Below are 12,015 nucleotides of genomic sequence, written 5' to 3' on the forward strand. Positions count from 1 at the left end.
TGATTAATCAGCTGTTGCAGGCAGTGTCTTAAGGAGACTGGTAGGAGGAGGCATGGAAACCGAAAGGCCGTGTGTTTAGAAGCCTAATTGTCACATCAAGCATCATTGTCCCCATGCAACAACCACCACCTTATACATCACTTCCTGTTTTATGCAGCTCAAAAACATAGACTGAAGATTTATTTTTAATATGTTGACTTTATTTCTGAGCAAAGCATCGGTCATGTGTGTATTTTTCCATAGTCCCACCTTGGAGCATTTATGTAGACATTGTAAATAAATTTTGTGCAAAAAGGACTGGAAAAATGAACTGTATTATTGCAATTTTTTTTTTTTGTAAAAGTAGCAGTTTGGTATGAGTTGGCATGCATACAAGATTTACTAAGTGGGATAAGCTAATTATACTTTTTGTTGTGGATAAACAAATGCTTGTTGATAGCCTTTTTCTATCAAGAAACCAAGGAGCTAATTATTAATAACAATCATTGCACACTGAGTCTTAGCGTTTCTGACGGAAACAGTTTGGATTGTATAATAACGCCAAGCCCAGTTGTAGTAACGTTTGAGTGCAGTAATGAAATCTGAATCTAAAATAAAAACAAGATTATTTTTGTCATGCTGACTCCACTGCTTGAAAAATTTGTTTACTGCCCCCCCAAATTTTTAATGATTAATGCAGTAAATAGGAAAATTAATTTTAGCTCCCTAAGACATATTTGTACTTGAACATTTTAACCACAAAGTAAATTATTTGATAATAGTCACTGATTTCTTTAAGCTGACTTAATGAACTCCTAATATCAGCAAATTTAAGGCCTGAGGGTACTAAACTAACTGTAGACTCAGATTGCATCCAACAGAATTACTCACCTAATATCAGTGAAATTATTCTTGCACGTAATGGCAAACCTAAGTACAGAGGTAAGTCTTTTACTGAGAACGTTACCTAGGATGAGCAGTAGATGTTTATTAGGGAATTAACTCTGTGAATTGAAGAGACCAGACTTCAAAATCTAATTTTTATAAATATGCTCTATGTTCTCATTGGATAAAACTGGTTATTAACCAATTTTCCAGAACAGCTGTACAGAATTTCTGCATGGCAGCCAGCTAAATGGTACAAAATAACATGTTTAAGCTGGACTAGCTTATAATTTTATTTAAATAAAATTGCTGCTATAAAACGTGCTTCCCAAAGCTAAAGGGAAATATACAAATATTTTAATTAAGGCAAATCCTCGGTTTAAAAAAAAAATATTCATCCTTTTAGGAGTGATTGCTTTGTAAACAAAGGATGGGTCAGAGGAGAGCGCCTTCAACTCCAGTCTGACTTTTCCGGCCCATGTCACCCTATAAACCCGCCCTGAACAATTCTATTTTCTATTTGAAAAGAGAAACCAGCTGTGGGTTGGGTTTACTAGGTGACGTGTGATTGACTGACTCACCTGCTGGAGCGCGGCGCGCATTCTCACCTTTTGTTTATTGGGCCTGGTCCCTAAACACGTGGGTGCGCGGCCGGGGACGGAGCTGGACCCTCGGCCGCCCCCGCCCCGCCCCCACCCCCACCCCCACCCCCACCCCCACCCACTAGGCCGGATTGTTTAAATTTCTCCTGCGGACCCGCTGGCAGTTCCTCGGCGACGTAAATAGTCCGTCTTAAGTGAGATAATTCTCTCTTGGGGGGGGGGGGGCTGGTTGCTAGCAGTGAACCATCATTTATTTACTTTAAAAATTCATAATAAACTTTATAAACTGACCCGTCCCTTTGCCCCTCCTCCCCAGTCCCGGCCTGGGTGGGTAGGGTATTTTCAGCCTTTATTCTTGACGGATGCTCCGGCCCGGGTGGGGGAGGGAAAGAAAGGGGAGGAGAGAGCAGGAGGAGGAGGAGGAGGAGGAGGAGGAGAGAGATATGGGAAGCGGCGGGGGCTGGGGGGGCTGGGGGCGGAGAGGCGGGCGCCCCGGGAGACCTAGGGCGCCAGTGAGGGAGAATCGGGGAATATGGAGACTATGAAGATTCGAGATCCTTAGTGTCCAATGAACTAGAAAAAAAAAAAAAAAGTAGGATGCCCTGCGTCCTTCCCCTGCGTTGCCCGCTCCGCGTGGCGGCCTTGTGAGGGCCTGACTATGCTCCCGGCCTTTCTCCCCCGGCCTGGGCGTCCCCGCTCCCTTCTTAGCTTTTCCTCCTGCAAATTTCGGAGCCAGCTCCGACGTTATTGAGGACACTTACGGAAAGAAAGAAAGAACAGAGGTGCTGAGGGTGTTGCTGATGTTTCTTAAAAGGCAAAAACAAAACGCCCTCCTCTAAACAAGGGCACGCAACTGTACCTGCTTTTTTAAAAATTATTATTTTTATGGAGGGGGGGGGGAAGCCCGCTGGTTGAGTGAGACTTTTTTTTTAAAGCAGGATTTAAATATTTTTTTAAAAAAAATCAAAAATATTTTACCCTATCATATTTAATCAGCTGTAATTATAACACATTCGAAATGAATAATATGTCTTGACAGTATTTTTATTGTTATTGTTCATTGCATGATGTTCGACTGCTTTAGAAGCACAGGAAAGAGAAGTAAACGCGCTACAAATGGGGAATTACCCTCGTTTAGCATTAAAATTCATTTAGATAAAATTGCCACAAACATTTAAATGGGAAGATTAGTTCCCCCTCACGCCTTATTGCACTCGCTCAATGGTTCCGTTAAGAACATTTTACACGTTGGAAATTCCGTCTTCTCAGACGGCTTGCTGTTTCCTAGTTACCCACATTCAAAGCAAAGGCAGCAGCAAAGGCAGCCGCAGCAGCAGCAGCAGCAGGAAAAAAAAAAAAAAAAAAAAGTTTTGGCAACTGGTCTGCAATTCATCCGCTGCTGGCCCCAGCCTCCCCCCTCCCCGGCAGCCCGCCCCCCACCCATCACCTTTCCCCACCCCACCTCTTCTCTCCCCATTAAGCAATTTGCTGAGCCCTGTCCTCCAGAAAACAAGTTGCTTGGTTGCACAGTTTTGGAATATAATGTTAAAATACAAAGGAGCCAGTTCGTCCCTCTCGGGGTCTCCCCTCTGGGGCTGCGCCTGGGGGGTGGAGGGCTGGGGTGGGGTGGGGTGGGGAGGGGAGGGGAGGGGGGGGAGGGCGCTGACTTTCCTCCATCCCCTGCTCGGAGGCCACAAGGCACTTTTTTTTTTTTTTTTTTTTTGGCTTTCTTTTCTGCCAGGACATTTCCAGGAAATCCACCACTGTTTTCTGCCCGCATTAGGAACGCGTGAAAGAATTAGTTTGGAAAAGTCGCTGCACCGTCTAGCTTCTCCCGCTCCTTCTCCCCGGCGCTCTCCCCGCTCCTCCCGCCCCCGCCCTCCCCGCGCAGGGCCGCAGGAGCCCGGGAACGTCGGCTTCGACTGCCATCTTTTGGGGATTTGGAAAAACGACTGGTAGGAAACGGAGGGAGGCGGAGGCGGAGGCGCGGGGGGTGGGGGGAAACCCCCTTATTATCCTGTGTCGGAACTGGCTCCCTTAATCTCATGCTTAAATATTTGATGTGGAAAAATTACCCATAAAATTAGTTACTAACAATTTCAAATTGAAATCACTTATCGAATTATAAACGCATTAAAGCTGTATGGATGGTATTAGGGTTTCCTCGGGAGGCAGCGGGTGTCTTCCCACCGGGCGCCCGGCCGCCGAGTTCCGCCCCGGGGAGGGCGGCGGGAGGCGCGCGCGGCGCTCGGGCGCGGGGTCCGGGCCGCGGGGACCCAGCGCGCGCCAGGCCCGGGCCGAGCCCCCCGTCCGCTCCCCTCCCGGCCCCGCCGCCCCCGGAAACTTCCCAGGCGGGTCGGACGCTCCCGAGAAGGGAGAGCTCGCGCGCCGCCCCGTGCGCCCCCCTCCCCCGGGCGCGGGGACCCCGGCCCGGACCCTGTGCCCGCGACCACGGCTCTGCGATTGGAGCGCGGGCCCCTGGGGGCGCCCCCACCCCGTCCCCCGGAGCGCGCTGTCTCCTCCCCGGCGCGACAGCAATGTCAAGTGTCCTGGGGCCGCCGGGGCTCCGCGGGCGCGGTCGCGGGTGCGGGCCCCGGGGCTGCCCGCTGCGATCGCTCCCGGAGCGCCCCCGGGGCGCGGAGGGCGCGGGGACCCGGGCAGCGGCTGCTGGGGACGCCGCGGAGCCCTGGCGGATGCCGGCAGGCCCTCCCTCGGCCCGCGGGAACGCGGTGGACACCCGGGTCGGCTCAAGCCCGCGGGTGGGCGCCGGGACGCGGGGGAGGGCCGTGGCACCGCGTGGCACCGCGTGGCACCGCGTGGCCCGCACCCGCGCGCTCCCCTGCCCCCTCCCGCGCCCCCCTGCGCGCCCGACTGTCACGGTCCGCAGCTCTCGGGGTGGCCAGGTGCGCTGTGCACGGGGCTGGGGAGCCCCTCCCAGGTGAGGGAGCCGCCGGAAGGCGGAGGGGGCGCAGGGGGGCGCAGGGGGGTGCAGGGGGGGCGGGGGATCCCTTTTTGGCCGGATCCGCCCGCCAGCGTGTCCGTAACAGTCTCTCCCAAGGCGGAGCTGAAAAAGGAAAAACAAACAACACATTGAGCAATCAGTTCGCCACCGTTTGAATCTGGAAGAGTTTTGGCCCTAAAAACGGGCGCCCCGGGGGTCCCTCGGCGGGGCGGGGGGGGGGGGGCTGGAGGACACTTGGGGGCCGCGCCCCAGGGTGGCGCCTCCGCCCGCAGCCCCCGCGGGAGAGCGGGGCGCTGAAGCCCTGGAGCCGGGGGGTGCGCGCCGCCCGCCCGCCTTGGATGGGCCCCGGAGCCCCGACCCGGCCCGGCCGCGGGCGCGCTCACCCCTCCCCCAGAGGCGGTGCGTGCACCACCCGAGCGACCAGCTCCATCTCCAGGCGGAAAACGAGTCCCGGGACCGGGACGATTCGGGCCGCGGCGAACCGAGTCACCTGCTCGGGCGGCGGCGCAGCCGGCTCTGCGCGCGGGGCCCGGGGGGAGGCGCGCGGCGCTGGGGTCCCCCGCTCGGCGCCCCCGCCTGCCCCGCCGGTCAGGAGCCCCGCGCCTGCTTCCCGCGGCCCCGAGGCTGGGCTCGCCCCTCGCCTTCCTACCCCCTCCCTCCTGCGCGCCCCGGGCACCCCCATCCCCCTACTCACACCTCTGCGCTCCCAGCCCCCTCCCTCCTCCCAAAGCGGCTTGCTCCCCTTCTCCACCCAGGGGCCCCCGGCTCTCACCCCCACGCACCCCTACGCCCCGCGGCCTCCGGTCTTGCAACTCCAGCCTGGGCCACCTTTCGCCTTTTCGCGCTCGCCTGCTTCACCCAGAGACCTGCACACGGGTGGGTGGGGGGCGCTCGGCGAGGACCCCCGGAAGCGCCCTGCTGGAGGGGGGCCCCCTGGGGCCTCAAACAACCAGATGCCTGCGTCTGGGGGGAGAGCCCTGCGCCCCTGGGCGGTGCCACGTCCGGGAGACCCAGCAAAGCTGCAAGCGCCCCTGCAGACGCCCCCTCCCTTGCCCCCCAACTCTGGCTCCGAGCGGCGTCTGGCACCGCGGGGAGATGCAGGCGGGCCACGCGCCGCGTCCCCCTGGCCGACCCACGAGGCGCCAGCTCGTCCTGGAGACTCAGTTTCCCCCGGACGGTCGTGGAAGCGGGGGAAGCACAAGGCCAGGGCTGTGCGGACCCACGTACCCCACCCGACCGCGTTCTCCAGAGGTGCCTTTTCAGGTGGTCCCTAAACTGTGAAGGGGCCGCTTTGTGTGTCATCTACTGGGGGTGGGGATGGGGGAGAAGGAGACTCCCACCGCCCGCTCCCGTCTTTAATGTCTGAAATAACGAAATGCCTGTGTGGCAGCTGCTGCTTGAGCCAAAACTAACTCTTTGGAAGACGGAAAAGAGTGAAAGGCAAAGAAAGACTGTTCATTTTTTTTCCTTTGGTGCCGTTTGGGATGTCATCTGTTTCCTTGGCGACTGTGTTCAGCCCCCGGAGCCCCTGGGCTCCTGGATTGTTAGGGGGGAAAAAGCATGCTATTTCTGCACCGTCATTTATCACTGTCACCGCATAATGATTCCCCTTGCAGCCCCTTATTGATGTTTGTAATTGCATTATCTCATAAAGGAGGATGATCAATGAAACCGAGCCGTGCATTCTGGGGTCAGAGGAAGCCAAAGTACTGTTTGTCCCCTTTAATACAACAAGTACTCATTATCTTTAGGTCTGCATTCAAAAAATGATCTGATCTGGGGCTGACCCTGTCGGACATCCCAACACTTTTTAAAACGCGGTTTGTGTAACCTTTTGCTTAAATGCTAAATCAAGTACCTGTCTTGCATTTCAACGAAACAAGATGCTGAAACTGAATGGGAGAAGCGTTGCTTCCCTTTTCTTACTTTCTTTCTTTCTTTTTTTCCTTTTTTTTTTTTTTTTTTTTTCCCTGAGAGGGGTGCGGTCGTCTGTAGCCTCCCGCGATTTTACACTGCAACTGCTTAGTGCTATAGTGTAGAAAAAAAGCAGCGCCCAACAACAAGGGACCCAAGTTCTCTAATGAATGGAAAAAAAAATTGGGGGTGAGTGGGTAAAAGGTATCTGGGAGCATTTAACAAGGTCGCTACTAAAAGATCAGAATAAAACCACATCCGGTTTAATTAATAAGAGCTATAAACTGAGATAATTCCCCACGATTCTGCCCTTGCTGCTCGCTTTTACAGACTCATATCTCTTCGGTTTAGATAAATGACTTTTGTGCCTGTTCGATTCTCACAACAACAATAACTAAATCAGTTGCACGTTCTGTATCTAAAACCCTCTACAAACTCCAGCAAATAAAAAGAAGTTCATTTGTCTATTAAGGGAAGTATTTAGTTGAGCAGAAATGTCCCAGCAACGCTGAATGGAGTTCATGTAATCCCATGAAAATCAAGTCATCTTGTTGCACTGAAGTAAATGAAAAAATACAAAGGAGGAAAGGTCCAAGTGTAATTTTAAACTAAATGCATTATTGCACCGTCACAGTGAAAACGTGATTGTGTGGCTGGGAGGGAGTGGACAGCAACTCAGCTCACAGTTAACTTAAAGGTTTTAGAAAGGAAACAAGTATCCCAGGTTTGGTTATCATTTTAATTTGTGGAAAGAGGAGAAATGGAGATCATTCTAGTTCATCACTTCCATAAATTAGGGTGAAAAACTCCTCCAAAGACAAAGTAAAGCAAAGAGCTTATTTTAAGCATTGCAAGGCGGTATTACCAGAAGGACTGAGAAGTTCCCAGTCTTCTGAAGATGAATTTTCCTTATGTTAATGACTACCCACCCCCCTCCCCCCCAAAAAAATAAATGACAGAAAGAAAAGAAAAAGGAGAGAAGGAGGGGAAGAAAAGACCGCCCGAGTCCGTGGGCTTATTTTTAAAGTTTTAGAAATAATTTTAAATCCACAATATACATCAACATTTTAAAATAAAAAGATCTAAGTGAAAAGCTCTCACCGAATGAGAAAATGAGTAGTTAAATAAAACAGAGTGTGTTCCTATAATTTGACACCTTGACCCGAAACCTTAAATCGAATGCTAACGATAACAAAAGGCTGAAATATTCCCATTTGGAAAAATAACTTTACTGATAAAACTAAGAGAAGTTTCGACTGTGTCGAAGTATCACTTAATTTTTCCCTAGGAGGCGGGTTCTTCTAAAAAGGATTATTTTCCAGCAATTCTATCAAATCACTTTGAAATAATATATGTTTTGTATTATTTAAATATTCTGGCACTTTCGTTCTTTGAAAGTGCTCAAAGTGAAATGGATATGCAGCGGCGCATATATTTAATATAAATGGTATCTTGTCGTTAACATAAAATATTAAAGGGAAAATAAAACTTTGGGCTTTGTCAGTCGAGATAGAATTTTTTAGCATAATACCCTTTTTCAGAACACACAAATGGAACCCTTTGATTTTAACCAATCAACACAAGTCTTTCTCTTATTTGGTTGGGGATCTGGCTCCGTGTACGTTTTCTATTTTTAATATTTAGTGTTATAGCCCACGGTTAAAATAATGAAAAATTAGTCTCGTTTCAGAAATTATTTATTTATGGAACGAACATGATTAAAACATAAACACACACACAAACTGCAGCTGCAACAGAAAAAAAAAAAAACAACCTGATTTACGGTTATTAAATCTTTGATCGCCATGTTAATGTTTCTTTTTCTACCTTTCATTTGCATTTTAATCTATCGAATCTTTACAATTTTGCTGCCTCCTATTTCCATGATTGATTACAGATCTGAAATAAGAAAAACCAAGCCTAGCTTTTCTTTTTTCCTTGCTTTCCTTCGCTTTCTTTCTTCTTCTTTCTTTCTTTCTTTCTTTCTTTCTTTCTTTCTTTCTTTCTTCTTTCTTTTTCTTTCTTTTCTTTCTTTCTTCTTTTTTTTCCTCTCCCCCTTCCTCCATCCTCCTCCCCGGGTGGATTTCTGAAACTTTCTCCCAATGCTAATGTAGACAGGACAAATTAATTCTGCTCTTTTAAATGTCAAAGGTATAAATAAAAAATGTTTTCTGTCCCAAACGTGAATATTTTCCCAGCCGCCTGTTTCCGAGTCGTAAAAGCCCACAGCCCAGCCCAGCGCAGTGCACGGCGAGCTGCAGACGCGCGCTCGGCGGCGCGGATGCTCTAAGGGGCGCGTGGTTGGGGAGCAGGAAAGGTGAGGAGTTCATCGTCCCCGCAGCACCCGCCGCCGGCCTCGGGCCCCCCCGTCCCTCTGCACCCCCCCACCCAGATTGGGGCCCGAGGGTGGCCGCGTCCCAGTCCCACCGCCGCCCCCGAGCCTGGCGGGGGCTCGCTGTGGCTCCAGGAGGTTTCTTGGCACAAGCAGTAGAAAGACAAAAGGGAGGCGACGCGGGGCTGTTTGTTTTCTCTCCCGGCCTCCCCTGCCCCTTGGCCCCGGCCCCCGCCCCCGCCCCCGCCCCGGCCCCGGCCCTCCGCCCGCCCGGCCCCGACGCGGCGCTCCGGGAGCCAGGCGCGGCTCGGGCACCGCGGGGCTGCACGCGGGCTGCGCCCCCTCCCCTCCCCTCCCCTCCCCGCGGGGCCGCCTCCCCGAGCGCCCCCCGCCCGCCGGGAGCCGGTCCCAGGTGCGCCGGGGAGGCCGGCGGGGCGCGCGGGCAGGGACCCCCACGTCCCCGGGGCGCCTCCGCGGGGTCTCAGCGGCCCAGCGCGGCCCGACCTCGCGGGCGGCTCCAAGGGCCGCGCGGTGCCCGGGCGGGGATGGGGGCGCCGGGAGGAGCCGAGGGGCGGCCCCGCGCCCCCAGACCCCCCGCGGGGCGCACGAGCGGCGGGCGGTGGGGCGACGGCGCCCGGAGGCCGCGGAGCCGGACAGTGCGCGCAGCGGCGCCCTGGGGGCTGGGGAGCACCCGGGGGCTGGCCGGGGCGCGGGGCCGCGGGGGCGCGGGGACACCTTCCCCGGACCCGAGGGGGAGTCGGCGCCCCCATCCCCCGAGACCCCAGGGGACCTGCGGCCTGGAGATGTGGGGGCCTTGGTTCCCGGGGATGCGCGGGGGACACCTTCCCCGGACCCCAGGGGGACCTGCGGCCTGGGGGTCCGTCGTTACCGGGGATGCGCGGGGGCGCGGGGCCACCTTCCCCGGAACCCGTGGGGGAGTCAGCGCCCCCCATCCCCGAGACCCCACAGAGACCTGCGGCCTGGGGAGGGGGGGCCTTCGTTACCGGGGATGCCCAGGGGGGCACTGGGGTCACCTTCCCCGGACCCCGTGGGGGAGTCAGCGCCCCCCATCCCCAAGGCCCCACGGGGACCTGGGCCTGGGGGGGCCTTCGTTCCCGGGGATGCACAGGGGCGCAGGAGGCACCTTCCCTGGACCCCGTGGGGGAGTCAGCGCCCCCCACCCCGAGACCCCACAGAGACCTGCGGCCTGGGGAGGGGGGGCCTTCGTCCCGGGGCCGCGGGGCGCCTAACTGATCGCAGAGGGGCGCGGGGAAGACGTTTGATCCGGGCCCGACCCTTTGTCTTGAAGCGGATTAGGCAGCCGGAGAAATAGGAGGAAAAACAGAAAGTCTAGACAGGAAAACTTATTGTGTTCACAAAATATAAAAATGAAGCGAGCCGGTCTGGTACCTGGAGGGTGAAGATAGATCCTTGTAGACAAGTGCGAAGACAAGACGGGGAAGATTTAAAGTGAAAGAAACGGCAGATTATTAAGAAAGTAATAGTAAGGTGTCCCATACACTACAGTTTTATTGTTGGGTAGTAACTACCCGATTTATTTATTGCCGGGGCTATATAATAGAGATAATGACCACAAACTCAAGATAAATTCTCAGGCGCCCGGCTGGACAATTCTTTTTTATTTAAGAGAGCGCGCCTGAAAGGTGAGCCTCATCTCCTCCCCTCCCGGAGGATCCGTCTTGCTTTCCACCGCATTACAAGCATGACATGCAAATAAATAAGTGCTGGGGCTCGTGTGGGTAGGCCCCACGGGATTTATCTCAGGTGTGAGGGGAACATACACCGAATATGAATTTCCCCAGGAGCAGCGGGGATTCCTCCCTCGGCCTCCCCTTCCCGCAGAGCTGTCCTGCCGTGGCCCTCCCTGTCCCCTGATGACAGCAGTGACGGCCCTGTCTGGGCTCCCGGTTCCTGGACACACGGGTCTGGGGAGGGCGGGAGGCCGGGGGAAACCCGCAGACACCTCCCCAAAGCAGGTTGACTCGCTGGGACTGCAGCCAGGGGCGCCGGCAACAAAGGGGAGGTGGGTTTGTAGGTAGGACTCCCAGGAGGGGCCGCCTTGGGAAGCCTGCTGACGCCGTTTGGAAACCTGCGACACGGTGCCCAAGTTGGCTGTCCCCATCGGGTTGCGGCCTCACCGGCCGGACAGGCCCCAAGGGGAGCCAGCAGGAGCCCGAACTCCCCTGGGGACCTGTCCGCCTTTCTTGGCCTCAGTTTCTCTCCCTCCCTCGAGCCAGGCAGACGGAGCCACAGTCAGGGATGGGATGACCCCGGGCCTGGCTTGCCCACTGCCAAGGTCAGGAGGGGGCGGGCCGAGGCCTCAGGTGTTGGCTCTGGTGACCCGGTGGCTGGTGGCTGCAGTAACAGTCACCGCGCCTCTGAGAAGCTGATCTCCTCCTCCTCCTCCCCCTTCTCCTCCCCCCCCAGGGACTTCTCTCCCCCCACCTGCACCCTGCACCTCACAACTCAGCCCGGCCAACCCCCCCCCCCACGTGAAGTCAGCATCCTCTTCTGGGTGTCTTGCCTTCTAGCTCATTTTTGGGGTGACCTTCAGACATAGAGTGTCGCAGCCCCACAATCACCACTTCTGGTCAGAACTTCCCTTCCTCTGGGTTTGCCGGGGAGAAAGCACACCTGACAGGGACTGGGCCAGGGAGAGAGCACACCTGACACCCTAGGGGACTGGGCGGGAGGAGAGCAGCCGAGCAAGCGGGAGGGGGCGGGTGGGGCCAGAGGGAAAGGTGTGCGGGGCTGGGGACCCGGAGCCAGCGGGGTGCGGGTGCTGGGGCGGGAGCCAGGAGGGAAGGGGGGATCTGCGAGAAGGGAGAGAAGAGGCTGCTTCTGTAATTCAGCCTTTGTACGAGGGCTGATATGATGAGGCTGAGAAGGAGGACAGTCCTCGTCAATCTTTTACAATATTGGTGTCATTCGAGCACAACTTTATCTTTGAACCAGAATATCTGTTTCAATGATTTCCATAAGCACATAAATTATAATCTTCAGAGCCTTCAATATTTCTTTCTGTGCTTTATTAAGTGTTATTGCAGAGGCCATTTATGAAGTGAATGATTCAACTTTTAATCTTTTGAACATTAAAGTGTATTCCACTGAGTTTCCTTTTCCAAATAATCTAAAATAACAAAAAGAAACTAAGCTCATTACATGAACAAGTGACAAGCGTTTTGCTCTCAGCCTGGCAAGTTGCCTCACTCACTTCAAAGGATGATAAACTAATTGTTTCCAGAGTTTATAAGTAATTAAGCTATTATTTGGGGAATTTATGTAGCAGTTTTATTCACCATAGAACTTTCCAGTGAGAA

At 54.3% G+C, this 12,015-nt stretch overlaps 1 protein-coding gene across 4 annotated transcripts in view; it reads left to right on the forward strand.

Annotated features, from left to right (window-relative positions):
- Nucleotides 1-616, forward strand: part of MEIS1 (Meis homeobox 1) — a 137,506-nt gene extending 136,890 nt beyond the window's left edge. For all 4 annotated transcript variants that reach the window (XM_072741273.1, XM_072741272.1, XM_072741270.1 and 1 more), the window contains one exon: nt 1-616. This exon is cut by the window's left edge and continues 943 nt beyond it. The gene's annotated coding sequence lies outside the window, so the exon portion shown is untranslated.
- The last annotated feature ends 11,399 nt before the right edge of the window (nt 617-12,015 follow it).

The sequence above is a fragment of the Vulpes vulpes genome, chromosome 16 (genome assembly GCF_048418805.1).
Source record: "Vulpes vulpes isolate BD-2025 chromosome 16, VulVul3, whole genome shotgun sequence".
Classification (NCBI taxonomy): Eukaryota; Metazoa; Chordata; class Mammalia; order Carnivora; family Canidae; genus Vulpes; species Vulpes vulpes.